The following is a 16,222-nucleotide window of genomic DNA, read 5'->3' on the forward strand; positions in this document are numbered from 1 at the left end:
CTAGACTCATTCCTGCGTTCTTGAAGATCCATTCTGTCATTTTCTTCTCTTCTTGGTCGACCTCTTGCATCACCTGGTCTATTATATGGTGGATATGGTCTTCTCATCTCTCCAAACCTTCCATATCTATATCGGTACCCTTGTCTTCTGTTTCCTCCATAATTCTGATTATAATTTGACTCATAACTTCTATCGTTGACTCGTCCTCTTCCAAAGGATTGAGCTTTCCAATTTCTTCCCTGGTATCCTCCTCGATACTCTCTGTTCTGATTATCATCGTTCTTATTGTTGTACGTGTTGGTTCCCTGGGTCTTCTTCTCTGATGAATTCTCTTCCTTGGTCAAATCAATAGTATGGACTGCTTCAATATTCCGATTCCTAGGATGATACAAGTTCGATGTTTGATCTAATTGCCTCAACAATACTTCGGCCTCTACAGCTGTTTTCACGTTCGCAGCTATCAATGTCCTTTGCACATCCACAGGTAACTGTCTTTCGATTGATGCGATTAACTCTTCTTCTGGAGGCGGACAGTCTAACTCCCTAAGCTTCAAAAGTTGCCCACTGAAAAAGTCTGCGTATCTCGTGGGTACTGTGCTCTGGTATTTTCGTGAATACAGTTCAAGTCTGAGTCCTTGTTGAACCTCCTGACCCCAGTATTTTTGTAAAAAGGCACGCTTGAACCCTTCGTAGTCATCAAAACAATATTTGAATGCTTTAAACCAGATCAATGGTTGTCCATCTAGAAATCGCTCTACAATCCTCAACTGTCTATCCGGATGAATTCTATTGTCCTGAATATATTCTGTCATCTCTCTAAGGAAACTTTTCGGTGTTATCTCGGGCCCGCCAGTAAATTTCCTTGGCTTTCCCTCTGATAATCTCATCAATTCAAAATATGGAATTGGTCCCATAATCTGTGGCGTTGAAGTTCGTTCTTCAAATGGTTGGTTGGTAGTTTCAGGTAAACGGGTCTGATCTACTCCATTTCCCAATCCTACACTACTAGAATGGCTTCCTGCTTGCTCTAAGACATTTTGTTTATTTATCATCGATCGCATGAGCAGTTCTCCCTTAGTCTCCTGTAATTTCAATATCTCGACATCTTCCTTAAGTCCCTTGATTTGTCCGATCTCCTCTCTCATTTCTTTCATTAATTCTTCATGTATGTCCACCTTCACTTCCGTCTTATGGCATTTATGAGCCCATTCACTAATTTGCTTCGTTACTTCACAACCTTCAGCTCGAAGATCCGCTTGCACTCCATTTATTTCCTCCAAGAGTTCCTTCCTATTTTCAGCCATCTCTTCTTTCAGTTGGTCTTCTACCTTCTTAACTTCTCCATGGACATTATCTCTCAATTGCAACAACCGGTCATTGAATCCCTCGGCAGTCTTGACAAACGATTCATGTGTTTCTATTTGTAGCTTGGTGACTTTGGCGTCTGTCAATACGATCGCTTCCTCAATATCAACCATCTTATCCTTGATCGAATTTACAGCTTTCTGTTGACCCTCGACGTTTATTTCGACTTGACTCAGTTTCTCCGACAACCTGGCATCTACTTGCGATACTGTTAAAGCGACCTGATCTATCTTTTCTTCCACCTTGTCACTGCGGGTAACTGCTTCCATTCGGACCTCTTCTATCTGCTTCTCTAATCTTTGAGCATTCCTATCGCAGCCCTCTTTAACTATAGTTATCTCTGTCGATAGCTGATCTTTGATACTGACCATCTGGTCCCTAACTTCTTTAAATTGTTCATTTGCACTCTCCTTAACTTCTTTAAATTGTTCATTAACACCTTGAAATTGTTCATTTGCACTCTCCTTAACTTCTTTAAATTGTTCATTGACACCTTGAAATTGTTGGTTAACACCTTGAAATTGTTGGTTAACACCTTGAAATTGTTCATTTGCACTCTCCTTAACTTCCCTAAATTGTTCATTGACACCTTGAAATTGTTCATTCGCACTCTCCTTAACTTCCCTAAATCGTTCATTCATGTCCTCCCTCAGTTCATTCATGAGTTCGGTCATAAGACCCTTCACCACCTCCACATCTACCATATTATCTCACTGAGAAAACGGGCCTTCCCTCTAACCATGTGCCGTGGATATGAGAAAGAATAAGTTCAAATTTCCATAATCATTATCATATAATTTAATTCCAGCTTCTTTACTTTACGTTACGTGGATAATATCAATCAAAAATTTGGCCAAACATTGCCATCTATAAGCTGTCCCTATTTCATCTACATTTTGCCAAAGTTCTATACAAAGAAAACTAAACCCGGAAAAAAAAATTCACAAACCACTAATTAACACAGCCCCAAAGAAATTTAACATCGAACCACCGAATATCGCGCTACTATCATTGGGCTTTCGAATTATTAAGTACTTCACATACAGTACATGCCAGTATACAAACACATGCCCTCAGCATTACGGCGGATATGACCGAAACAATGGTCCATATCGTCGTAAACTGACACCATAACATTTGTCACTGCCATTTTCCACAACTTGAGACCGAGGTCATCTCATTCTTCCACGAAAATCTACGATTATTCTTAACTATTGCCCCTGGCTGAATTTATTTGAAGAATAAACCAGACATTTTTAACCTCGTTTGGATTTAACACAATCCCTCTATTCTTTCGGGCATTTCTATTAAGTGACTGCCATGAGCCTATGTCCATAACAATGGTACTCACGATCTGTTCTCATTCAGTTTCGCAAAATAATCTACATTTACATGTCACTCATAAAATATCTAACAAAATCGTGAAACCCGAAATTTAGGATTTTTCCAAAAAAATTTCCAAAATTTCTATCATCACCATGATCAACTTGGTTCCACTTAATGGGTAAACACACAATCGTGCCCCACGTCACGGGCGACAACTCAACCCTCTACCCTTCCTGCCTTTGAAATGTGGCGCCGGCTCGAGACATCCCAGGGTCGTTGACTGGGTACTACCCTCAGAGATATCTTCAAATATTATAAACTAACCTTAAATTAATCAAGCGGGAAGGATAAAGAGAAGAAATAAAATAATTAAATAAAATCCGAATGAGAACATTTACGAATGCAAAATTTATTGAAAAGGCTAAACTTTGGCAAAGCAATATACTTCTATACAAACAATAATCTCTTCGGACCAAATATTGTTCACAACCTCTATCACCCTCGACTATAAAATATCAACCTCATGACTCATAGATTTCAAATCCTTCTAAACACATTACTTCATCTTTATTACAATTCCCTTTCATCTTATTCATCAACTCTACTTCAGTACTTCAAAAATTTTAATCCAATTCCATTCCACTCATTTTTTGGTACCACCATTTTTCAAAATTTTCAATAATAAAATATTATAATAATCTATCATCATGACCTTTGTTAATTTGTCAAAGTACCTTTTAAAATGTTAATACAACCAAAACTTCTTCCGTTCATTCTTTGAATAACAAATTCGTATTTGCTCTCCATACCTTTAAGTTATTTCCTCACCATATTATAAACCTTGTAGTTACCATTTACTAGATACCAAATTATTTATTTAAATACACTCTTCGAAATGAAATGTATGAGGCTGTGTAAATTCATTAAGCAACATCCGCCGTGTAATTCACAACTCATCTTTTAATTAATTAAATCCATTAAATTCATTATAATTTACAAATTCGCAGTTATCAATGTCGGTATAATTGTTACCTTGAAAATCATAAATTTATCCAATTAAGTTTGTTAGATTTGGTAATTCAATCCAAAATTTTATATATCATAAAATTATTCATCACAAATTTTATATAAAAAAATAGTCCCTATTATGATTTGAGTCCGAAACTATTTAACTTATTCTTTCTCAATACCATCCTCCTTCATATAATGCTGATAATATGGAACGCACGCACGAAATCGAAAAGTAACCCTGACATAAATAAATTAAATTAATTTACCGATTCATTAAAATGATAAATATCTCACATATGCTTAATTAGCTGTTTTATCATATACAAAACATATGCCTACCCTGTAGCAAGAAACCCTATACTATAATATTAAATACATCTTAACCTACACTGATTCTACAGACAATGGGATGAACCTCATTGCCGCAAGTATAAACAACCACATGAACTGAATTCAACATCAAAAAAAAATATTGCAACTGCAAAATCAAATTTGCATTGCCCACATATTGAAGAACATATAACATAAACAAACACAACATAATTTCAATCATATAGTCACAGGGGAAATCATTATACACTGGCTCGGCCGGGCATCGAACTCCGACCCTCAACATGGCATCATTACAGTGACCTATCATTATGCTTGCCGCAATGATCTGTCACGAAGTCTAGCTATCATTATTTAATCTAATTGTGCTGTCCTGAGTTCCACAAACAGAATTTTTCTTACGGATGAATGCGATATTTTGTTACTTATAAGACCTTACTACAGCTGCCATAGCCTCTCTAATACACAACGCGCCGTCCTGGTCTGTAGCCTTATCGCACGCCCGACTCATTTCATTGACACGGCATTCTAACATGTTCGCACCCACTTAAATTCTCTCTCTCTCTACTCTAAATGAAGCCATATGTTCCTCCACAATATCATGCGCCTGTGCGAACAGTTACTAATTATATAATACTCTCAATATATTTTATTCATTTCATATTTCACGTATTATTCTACATTTCTCACTCCATTATCAGGAACACGTATATCATTATGCCGGTATTTACATATATATATGGCGCTACACAATCATTGGTTCGACTCTTGCGGTCGGCATTTTGTGTCTTAGAGGTCCCTATTTCAACACTAGCTAACTACTTCTCGGACATTTTTAGGATGACAATTATTCCCTTCAGCACAAAATTTCTCATTGATTAACGGTGCACGTTACTTACTGATGACATATATTTTCCAAAATCCCACTGTAATGTGCCAGACAGTCCGGGTTCGAAACTTGGGTCAGTGAAAATTTTCTTGACGAACTTTTCATGCGACATGCCAGGTTAATCTATCTATTCCCTCTAACTAATCCTTACTGATGCCTCCTACGTCATTAAATATTCACACACGCACACGCTAATATTTGCTAGAAGATCACGCACTGAGAAAAAAAAAACCATGTTTCACACCCGTAATGGAAAATCATTATTTACACACATTATTTCCACACTCGCGAAGACCATATTTTAACACACGCTAATATCACAATATGTACACCCCCCTAGGCATCAGCATAAAATAAAACCTAAAAAAAAAACCTAACTATCCTTGCTACAGTACTTAAAAAGGAAAATAAACGAATAATCATGCATTAACTTATTTACAGTTAACAGCTAATCATGCACATGCTAGATAATGAATCAGGGTACTTATCGACTCGGCGACGCTCCATACTCAGCTCCACGGCCTCATGGTTTCAGGTCGGCCCCATGATGTACTTAAGCCATCATGCTAACGGCCTCAAAACCTGAACCCATACCATTCTCCACACCCATGGTCTTCACTCTTGTTGCTTTCATGAAATCACACGCTCATCGCTTCCTACTACACTAAAATACATATAAAAAACACAGATAAAGTTAAATTATTCTAGCACATACACTTCTTCACAATTGTAATATACACTTTGTCTCTGCTTTCCGCGAGTTTACACGTGGCACTGCGATGCGTCCTTGTTTGATCTCGCTCCGATCCTAATTTTTCAGTTAATGTTGTAAAAATTCACCTTCTTGAATTTACAAAAATTTCGGTCATTATTGAGTTAAATGCAAAGTCTATCGGACCCGTAGTATCTTCGACAGCTAGTTATTTGATAGGAAATGCTCTAGATTAGGGTTCTCGTGAACCACATACACGTACGTCCGACACGTTCAAATTTCCGTAGCAGAGTGCCTCTTCTCAGCGGCACGTGTCTCCTTCATGCACGCCGGATCCTGGATAGGAAGCTCGGGGAACCCCATTAACAATGATGTAACATCCCGTCACATATGCCTGCGATTATTTATTCCAATAAATTGTTGCAAATACGCCGTCTTTAATTATTGTTCTCAAAATGGTTTAATCTTGTTTTCACCTTATCCCCTGGTGGATTTAAACATTTTTAGAAGTCATTTATGCGGCACCCATCTTTAATTTACCCCCATCATTCCAAAACCTGCTCTGCTGCGATTCGCTGCCTGAAAATGTTGCCAACTTAAATCTGGTGACTTTTGTCATCACACCTCATGGAATATTCCAATGCTTTCCATTTCATCACAAGATGACCTTGACACGTGGAACTATCTTTAAACCTGGGCAAGCGTAATGGCGCCACACATCCGGCCTATAATGTAACTGCGGCTATTCCCTCATATGCCATTTTTTTAATTTCTAATATTCTTAAAGACAATGATATGAGCCAATTGGGCTCAGTATGAAGCGTACTATTTCATACCTGCTGAGTGCGAATAGTCGATACGGCTTGGATATGAACGAACTCGCAATTTGATTACAGCCTGACCGGAATCTCGAAAATAGCAAAGGGCGTACGGGCCAGCCTGACGACCGGGGCCGGGTACCTGTCGAGCTGAGTCCGTTGCGTGCGGAAACAGTTGTAATGTGCATTTTTTTTTGCTAGTTGCTTTACGTCGCACCGACACAGATAGGTCTTATGGTGAGATGGGAGAGGAAAGAGCTAGGACTGGGAAGGAAGCGGCCGTGGTCTTAATTATGGTACAGTCCCAGCATTTGTCTGGCGTGAAAATGGGAAACCACGGAAAACCATTTTCAGGGCTGCCGACAGTGGGGTCCGAACCTACTATCTCTTGAATACTGGATACTGGCCGCACTTAAGTGACTGCAGCTATCGAGCTCGGTGTTTTAATGTGCAATTTGGTGGCTTGTAGCTCTCGAAGTAAGGTTTATTGAGCGCATATAGTGTTGTGTATTGATGATAGCACTCAACAAACCTTAAGTGTATTTAGCGTAATGATGTACGTTTAATAAGCACAATGAATGATACAGACCGTGATTCTAGATCTCATCACGTAAGTCATCCTAGAAAACGCTCCGTGCTGAAACAGGAATGGAGAATAACGTGGCCAAGAAGAGAAATACTGGTACAAAAAAGTGTGAAAACGAAAAATGTTGCAAAGGCCAATGAAGTAGGGTCTGCTTGTCGGTGTGGTTGTTTTGAAAAACTGGATCAAGATATTGATGAGATTTTTCAAACATTTTGAGACATAGGGGATTACAAGATACATAATAATTATTGAAATAAACTAATGACAAATGTGGATGCAAAAGGATCGCTTGTAAAAGTTAGGCCGCCTCGTAGATTGCGCACAGTAGATTATAAAGTGATTAATTGAAATAAGTGTTACAAAGTTTGCTCAGTTGCTTTCCGCAACATACATGGTGTGAGTTGAAAGCGACTGCGTACTTCTCGTGACAAGGCCACAGGAACTGCAAACATTGAAGTAGATCATCGTGGGCATCAGAAAAAGACAAGAAGAATACCTGATTTACATAGAGAAAAAGTAAAGGCACGCATTAACATTTTCCCTGCCCTATACAGCCACGTCAGCAGAGTTAAAAGTCCACACAGGAAACACTTAGCCTCTGATTTAAATATATCCAAAATTTACGAGGCTTATTGTGACTAGATTGTTGAAAACCATCCTGAAGATCTTCCAGTTTCTGCGTCATATTACCGTCAAATCTTTAACGCAGAATTTAATCTTGGATTTACTCCTCCTTTGTCTGACACCTGCAACTATTGTGACAAAGCAAAGCGACAACTAGAGACAGTGATACAAGACATTAATTCCGAACAAATAACAGAATAAAACAAGAAATATGTCTGCATGAACGCAGAGCTAAGATGGCACAAACACCGTTAAAATAAATGGCTGATAACAAGGATCCAACGTAACATGCAATAGGCGCTTCCCACACCCAAAATAAAGACTGGAATCCAATTTAACAGGAGGAACTTATGGACTTCTAATTTTGGTATCCACAACATAAAGGACAGAACAGATTCAATGTGTCTTTGGAATGAAGGTACTGGAAAACGAGGTTTTGCTGAAATTGTAAGTTGCCTCATGCACTATATTGAAAGTAAAATACCACCGGAAGTGAAGATATTGTGTATTTTCAGCGGTTATTGTAGTGGCCATAATAAAAATCTGAACATGGTTTTGACCTGTCTCAGATACATGCAGACCGTTTCTCAAATATTGAACACGTCTTCATGATTCTCTGCCACTCTTATCTTCCTGGTGATCGTGATTTTTGGAATATGGAATTGTATCTTAGGAAAAGAGAAGTGTTTACTGGGATTCAGTATGGCCAACAAATAAGAATTTGTAGAAGGAAGAACCCTTTGTTTGTCATTATGATAACGAGAGACCAGTTTAAATATGTGGGAATTTTGCAACAGCACATATCGATGTGGCAAGTTTCGGGCGTCAGTTTCAGAGGGAAGAGCTTTTGTTTTCTCCAGCAACTACAAAATGGGATTTGGCATTAAACCTACTCACAAGTGCAGCTGCAAAGAGGACACGTGAAGGGCTACGATCATTATTTAAATGTTTCGACAGTCAGTCTACCGAATAAGTACACTAAATCTTAGTTATTTCACCAGAAAAACTTGCAGATCTTCGCACACTTCTTCCGTACGTTCCCTCCGCATCTTCATGCACACTTCACAAGTATATTTACTGATCAAGAAAACATGCACCACACACACCAGAGGGAGAAGGAGGGGCATCAGTGGCTGATGACACTTTACATTACTGACATATGCATGGTTCCTCACCGGACAAGCCAACCTGGACCAGCACTTAGGCATCTTCGGGACACTACACTTTATACTTTATGGTTACGTATTTCTTTATATTAATTAGTTTATTCATTATGTTTTATTTGGTATTATTAATTAGAAAAGTAGCTCGATTTGTTCTGGGTGATTTCCGACAAAAGAGTAGCGTTCCAAAAATGTTGAAAAGTTTGGGCTGGGAAGAATTGGGAGAAAGAAGACGAGCTGCTCGACTAAGTGGTATGTTCCGAGCTGTCAGCGGAGAGATGGCGTGGAATGACATTAGTAGACGAATAAGTTTGAATGGCGTTTTTAAAAGTAGGAAAGATCACAATGTGAAGATAAAGTTGGAATTCAAGAGGACAAACTGGGGCAAATATTCATTTATAGGAAGAGGAGTTAGGGATTGGAATAACTTACCAAGGGAGACGTTCAATAAATTTCCAATTTCTTTGAAATCGTTTAGGAAAAGGCTAGGAAAGCAACAGATAAGGAATCTGCCACCTGGGCGACTGCCCTAAATGCAGATCAGTATTCATTCATTCATTTATTCATTTCTTTATTCATTCATTTGTATTAATTTAGAATAATTCTTGCAAAATGTTAACGTTAGTGGAAAACAGTTTCGGCTATCACACGCATGCATACCTTATTTAAATAACAATGTCGATGAAATTAACGTTCTGAAACCTTGAATATCTGTCAAGTAGCATTTTACAATCATAATTTACACTATTAATACGTTATGTTCACATCTGAACAAGATTTAATGTCTTTATCGATTCTGTTAGTAAAGCGCAGTAAACCTTTAATCGCATTGTTCTACAAAACTATCTTTTGGTGCATACGTCCCTCAGTAAAACGTTAATCGCATTTCTCTCAAAACTACATTTTGGTTCATAAATCTTTGCTATTCTATGGGCATCAAATGATGTCCATTAATATTGCACATATCAGGCAAATTTTAATGAAAATTCAAGGAGTAGATATGTAACAGATATGTAACAATGTACCTTTGCTAGCCCTTGGAACCAATTTAAATCTACAGTGTTACCATGGCAAAAACTTACAGAACACTCGTATAGAATATGTTTACTGGGATTTCACTCAGGTTCGCGTCAGGACGGGCATCCGACCATAAAATGATGCCATATTTATTCATCACACCTCATCCCCGAACCCATGCCCAGAAAAAGGACTAATGGCTAACACATTCTAAAATTGTTCTGGTCATTCAGATAACAATACAATAGGTTGATCTAAAAACAAATAAGTTAACGGAACACAGAATGGACCCTGATATAGTCTCTGGTGCGATGTGTGATACAGATATGGACTTGGCCCAGATTTACGGTCCAATGTTCTTCCTAACGTGTCAGATGTATTCAACTATTTCATGTTTCTGTTATATTTGGTACTGTGGTGAGTTGCGTGAAAATGAAGAGGTGTATATAAAGGGAAACAGAAAAATCTGGTCCGCGAGTCTAAGAAATTTACCAAATCTGGCTAAAATCCATGAAATATCTGGCCCAGTCGGGGTCCTCCGATCCGAAATCCTGTCAAGTAGCTTACTCTACTAAGTAATCTTAACTATTATTTGAAGATACAGTGCACAGATTGTGCATAGAGTTGAGAACAAGCTAGAATTATCATGTATACTGACTTACAACAGATCACAATAGAAGATCTCCGATGTGTACACCGAATACATGGTATCGGCTGTTGCACACTGCCTAATTTACGTACGTAGGATTCGTCTGGGTCATGAAAGTACTTGGTAGTACACAGATTATGGTGGTATCCATGTACCGCCATCGAGTTAAAATGTGTCGCAGGTCTTGGGTAGTATTTGTATATGTCTTATTCATTATGACCTCCGTTGTATAAAAGTCGATCCAGATTTCGTCTCTTTTCTTCGCTGTCCTGCATTAGTATCTCCCAGGCATCTGTAACGCTATCTTCATCCGGAGGGCCTCGAAGAAGGTCTCCTTGGCAAGTTCATATGCTAGTCGATGTAACCGTTAGGGCATATGTCGTCGCACCAAAACTAAGTATGAACCAGCCCTGAGCACATCGGGCGACAAAATGAAACTGGCCCCATTAGTTGGGCAACAAAATGAGGCTTACCCTGGGTATAATTAGGGCAATATTACTTAATTTGGTTTTACAAACAGATGTACAGATGGAACATTTGGATGAGAACCGCCAGAAGTCACTTACCAGGCTTGAAGTCTCATCCTCGCTATTTTCATAGCATCACCGTCTGAATTCGGAGAGCAATACGGGTAATGGAATGTTCGATAAAGAAATAAAATAGGCACTATCTAAAATAATGAAAGTAGGATTCTATAATATGAGAGGAATATGCTAATATTGTCAAATGAGAAGAATCTCCGTTCAGGTATATATTCTAAATTTTTTTATTATACTGATGTGAACCACACAAATAATGTTCTATTTCAACATATAAGCAAAGGAAACAATTAAACTGACACAATTATGTACATTGTATGCCTTCTTTTCTTGAAATTGTCCTGGCATAATTAGTTCATGGCGTACATCAATTCACTCGATTAACACACACTGATATATGAGTTTATTTATTTATAAAAATGGATATTGAATGGTATCCTTTATTTATTAAACTCTCGTCACAAATCAATATTAAATAATATCCTCTGTTTTACTGGTCACAAATGGGTATTAAATAGTATCCTTCGTTTTACTGGTCATAAATAGATATTAAATAGTATCTTTTGTGTTACTGGTCATAAATGGATATTAAATAGTATCCTTTGGTTTACTGGTCATAAATGGATACTAAATAGTATCCTTTGGTTTACTGGTCATAAATGGATACTAAATAGTATCCTTTGTTTTACTGGTCATAAATGGATATTAAATAGTATCCTTTGTTTTACTGGTCATAAATGGATACTAAATAGTATCCTTTGTTTTACTGGTCATGATTTGGAAAGAGAAGAAGAAAAATTATAACACAATATAAGCACATCTGTTATACACACGAGATTGCATCGCCGAGTATCAAACATGTGATCCATTTGACCACGACAAATGTATATTTACATTGAACACTTACGATGAACATACACGCTGAACATATATGTGCGTATCCTGGGTTTACCTAACAAATTATATATTCAAAGAAAATCAGCCAAAGCTGGAATCGAACCCATCACCATAGAACACTTTGGGAAATAATAAAACACACAGAAACATACATATAAAAATATCAAATATATTTACACAACACATCTTGAAGATATGGCTTAACCAAACCATAATATCTGGTTAATTCTTCGCTCCAGCATCGTTCGAACCCACAGGCTTCGGCTTCCAAGGTAAACATTTTTGAACTCCAATCAGAGGCTAATTTAATGCCTAAGCATGAGAAGGGATCTATCCCTCACAAAATCAGAAAATTATCCGTGTTACTCGCAACGTATAATTAGAATGGGATTGAGACTACTTTGGTGAATGAAAAGAGCTTGGCCCGTTAACATCGCTTTGCTAGAAACTGCAAAGATTCGCTCGGCCTACAGTCGACCGGCCATATACTTGTCAATAACGATAACAGCTGTGTAACCAGCCCTGGGCTGCGGACACCATAAATCGTCCTTCACTCTTTCTTTCATTTTCCTTACATATCATCTCGGCTTATTGTCAAGTATGCACTCACACGAAAGCCATTGTATGTATGTTTAGTCCTCAGCCCGAAGGCTGGTTGAATCCTCAACAGTTCCGCCATCAGCTGTCATAGATGGCCTAGGCATCATTGAAGAGGCGTACTAGGGAAATGAGAAGTGAGGTAGTTTCCCGTTGCTTTCCTCACCGAGCCAGAAGTTGCTATTACACATCAGTCTGCCAAGCCCACTGTAATGCATGCACCAACTGACCCTATGAGCAATATTTTCACACCATTCATAGCAGGGACTGGCTGCAGAAGGAATGGCATTACTAGCATTACTCCTACCTCAGTCACTTTCATTTTGTCAAAGCCAAGGATAAAGCTGAGACAGATCAATGAAAGTAACAAAATTGCTCTAGCCCATACCAGAAGACATAGTGCACTGTAAACACTAGGTCGCGCCAGCAAAGGCGCTGAAAGCCATTATTTCTTATTATTCATTATTTGGCTATATATTCAGCCCAATTCAATATCTCACAACAGCTATAATTATTTATTATTCCTTACCACTCCAACAACATAACATGTTACTGCTTCGCCCTCTCATATCATGTCATCGTTTCTCAATCCGTTCATTTAATTCACAGAGAAGACTCCATTCTTTCAGGCTATTTAATTCTTCTCACATTTTCATATATAATTATAAATTAATTATACCTCGGTTTGGATCAACTCCAATGATTATCTAATATTATCCGGGATTACAAATACCTGAATCACAAACGTATAATTTATATCCAAACTAATCTGAAGATCTTTACCAGACGAAGAAATATAATGGTCAGGGGGGAGATGAATTATGTCCCCGCTGCAAATAACGGTCCGGTAATCAGAGTCTTTGAACGACGTGATAACAATCGAATTAAAGCTTATGACCTCTACTTTCTACTGAACATATGTGAAACCAAAGCGATCAGTAGGTCATTCATAATCTCCTTTTGGAAAATCACGCGTCGTGATCATGCAATATCTCCCACTTTTTTCCACATGTTGTCAGATTTCAGTAGTCACCTTTGATCTGCGTACTACTGTATGATAGGCATCATTACTGATCCATTATTAAAGTATTGTATTTATATGCATTGAAAGTCAGCATAAAATACATTGGTTCGAATGAGACCTGACTGAAAAATTTAGAAAAATTATTTCATATAGAAGTATTCTTCTTTTTAGTAAATTATGGTGAAGTGGTACTAATGAATGCGGTGTTGAATTTATAGTGGGCATTTATTTTTCAAAGGTTAACACACCTTAATTCGGCCCAGTCTCCAACAACCTCCATCTCCGTGCGTAGCGTCATCATCTCTTCCCACTCGCACCGAGTGAGAGCGCGATTTCAAGGTTTAGCAATACTGCGCTGTCCTCTTCTCGTTACAGCATAGGAAACTGCTCCCTCCGGACTGGCGTATCGCGGATCACACCCCGGTTCGGCATACAGAATTGTAACTACTGCATTATATGTCACAGGATGTTGGGGAAAACGGCATATATAATTAGCCAGACCTCCTAACATGTCCATGGCATGATGGTGAACGGTTACAATATGCTAGTCGAGATTTTGCGTATTTTGATATCCCCAGAGTACCTTTCAGAAAGCGCGACTTAACTGTTTCGAATGTCCTCAAGTCCGCCATGGTCAACTTCTACCAGATGTTCTCCAGCCCGTATGTGTCAATGGGAGCTATTTTTGCGTCAAATAATCTCATAGTGGTTCCCAGTGAAAGCTTAGTGATTGTTTTAATTTCATATATGGCTTTGGTTACCGCCCTTACTCGAGACATTATGTGGGCTCTGTAGACTCTAGCTGTTGTTTGTATCTCAATTCTAGATACGCGAATGTATTTACTGACTATGGGAGTTGAATCTAGGTAAATCTTGTCACTAGCTGCTTCTCTGCCTCCTTTTATAAATGTCATTTCTACAGTTTTCTCAGTGTTGATTTTCATATTGTTATCCTGTGCCCATCTGTCTAGATTTTCAATGGTTTTTTTAAATTCAGGTAGGGAACTCGAACCAATGACCATATCATCTGCTTACAAGAATATGTTAACATTTACTGAATATTGAATTTTCACGACCGCATTGTAATCGAAACAGACTTCCAACGTATTAGGTCGTGTTACGTACATGTAGTACGTGTTGAAGAGATGTTATGTACAGAACAAAAATGGCCAGCCGGACACCAGTGGGATCCGAAGCCATAGCTCAATTGGTAGAGCAACCGACGCGAAATCGGGAGGTTGTGGGTTCGGATCCCACTGGTGTCCGGCTGGCCATTTTTGTTCTGTACTTAACATCTCTTCAACACGTACTACATGTACGTAACACGACCTAATACGTTGAAAGTCTGTTTCGATTAACATTTACTGTTCCATGCTTAGTTGCTGTCACCACGTGGTATGCCGCTATGTTAAAGAGCACAGGTCTGAGTGGGTAATCTTAACAATGATAATAAAGATCTTAAATATTATCGTCCTTCAGTCAGACATCCTACTGTACACCACACGAAACAGTCAGCAGTATTCGTCAGATGACATTGACATATGAACTTACATTCAATGGCAGATAAAGAATGCATGACTTCGATAGGAAGTAAAATACAAAATGGGGATAGAAATACAAAAAAAGAACGATCGTACCTAGCTGGCTGCCGGAATAGAAAAAGAGGTTCCCTAACGTTCGTCTTGAAAACTCTTTTCCTGATGACTATTTACTGCTAACTGGCAAATACCCTAAAAATGGTTCGCTAACACTTGCTTCGTGAAATTATTATTCCAAAAGTTGTATTGTAAAACGAGGCAAGTTAATTTGTAGAAATAAATCGAGAGATGTTGTTAGGAGTTTGATGTATTATAATCGGTAAGAAAGAAATTAAATTTTTGTTTCTCATATCATTATCACACATTAAATTAAGGAAAGTTTAAGCGAGTCGAAAGACAATAAAAAGTAGGTAATGTGCATTTTGAGGTCAAGTGAGATAGTAAAAAGAGATGATGTTAGGATATTACATGGAGAAGTGTACTCTCTTGAGGCTGAAGGAAGAGAAAGACATTCCTGGAATGTGATCCTAGCGAAGGCAATGAAGTATGCGCTACTTTTATTGCTTGTGCCGAGAATTAAATGAGCACAAGATATACTTGAACAGTTGTTCTGGCATCCATACGACGAACGATGGTTATATTTACATCTAAATACGTCTATTAATATGTCCGTCTGAATGAATTAGTGATGGCGGTGGTAATTATTGTTTTGAAAGGAAATTAATCAGATAATAATCCCCTCTTAATATTAACTGACAAACAAAACAGAATAGGTGGGAAATTAATGTGTCATAAAATACAGGGAAGGGCCACAAAGGGTGTGGATGGGGAAGATTATCTAGGCCTCGCGTAATACATGAAAAAAGGGTAGACCAAGGTCAGGGGCTTAGCCAAAGTGGGGGGGGGGGTAAGCAGAAATTGACAATAAACAAGCGAAAGTCGACTCAGTGGATTGGATCATTTGAATATTAACAGAGACCTAAATGTAAAACCAACAGAACCATTTTCTGAGAAGTCTCGAAAGTTGGATTTTAGATAGTGATCTGAACATACCACTCGCTGCAAAACTGTTGATCTTGATTATATTGTTCTTGTTCTGTGTATTAAGGTACTGCAATCTGAATTTCAAAATAATTC

Source organism: Anabrus simplex, chromosome 3 (genome assembly GCF_040414725.1).
Source record: "Anabrus simplex isolate iqAnaSimp1 chromosome 3, ASM4041472v1, whole genome shotgun sequence".
In the NCBI taxonomy this organism is placed as follows: domain Eukaryota; kingdom Metazoa; phylum Arthropoda; class Insecta; order Orthoptera; family Tettigoniidae; genus Anabrus; species Anabrus simplex.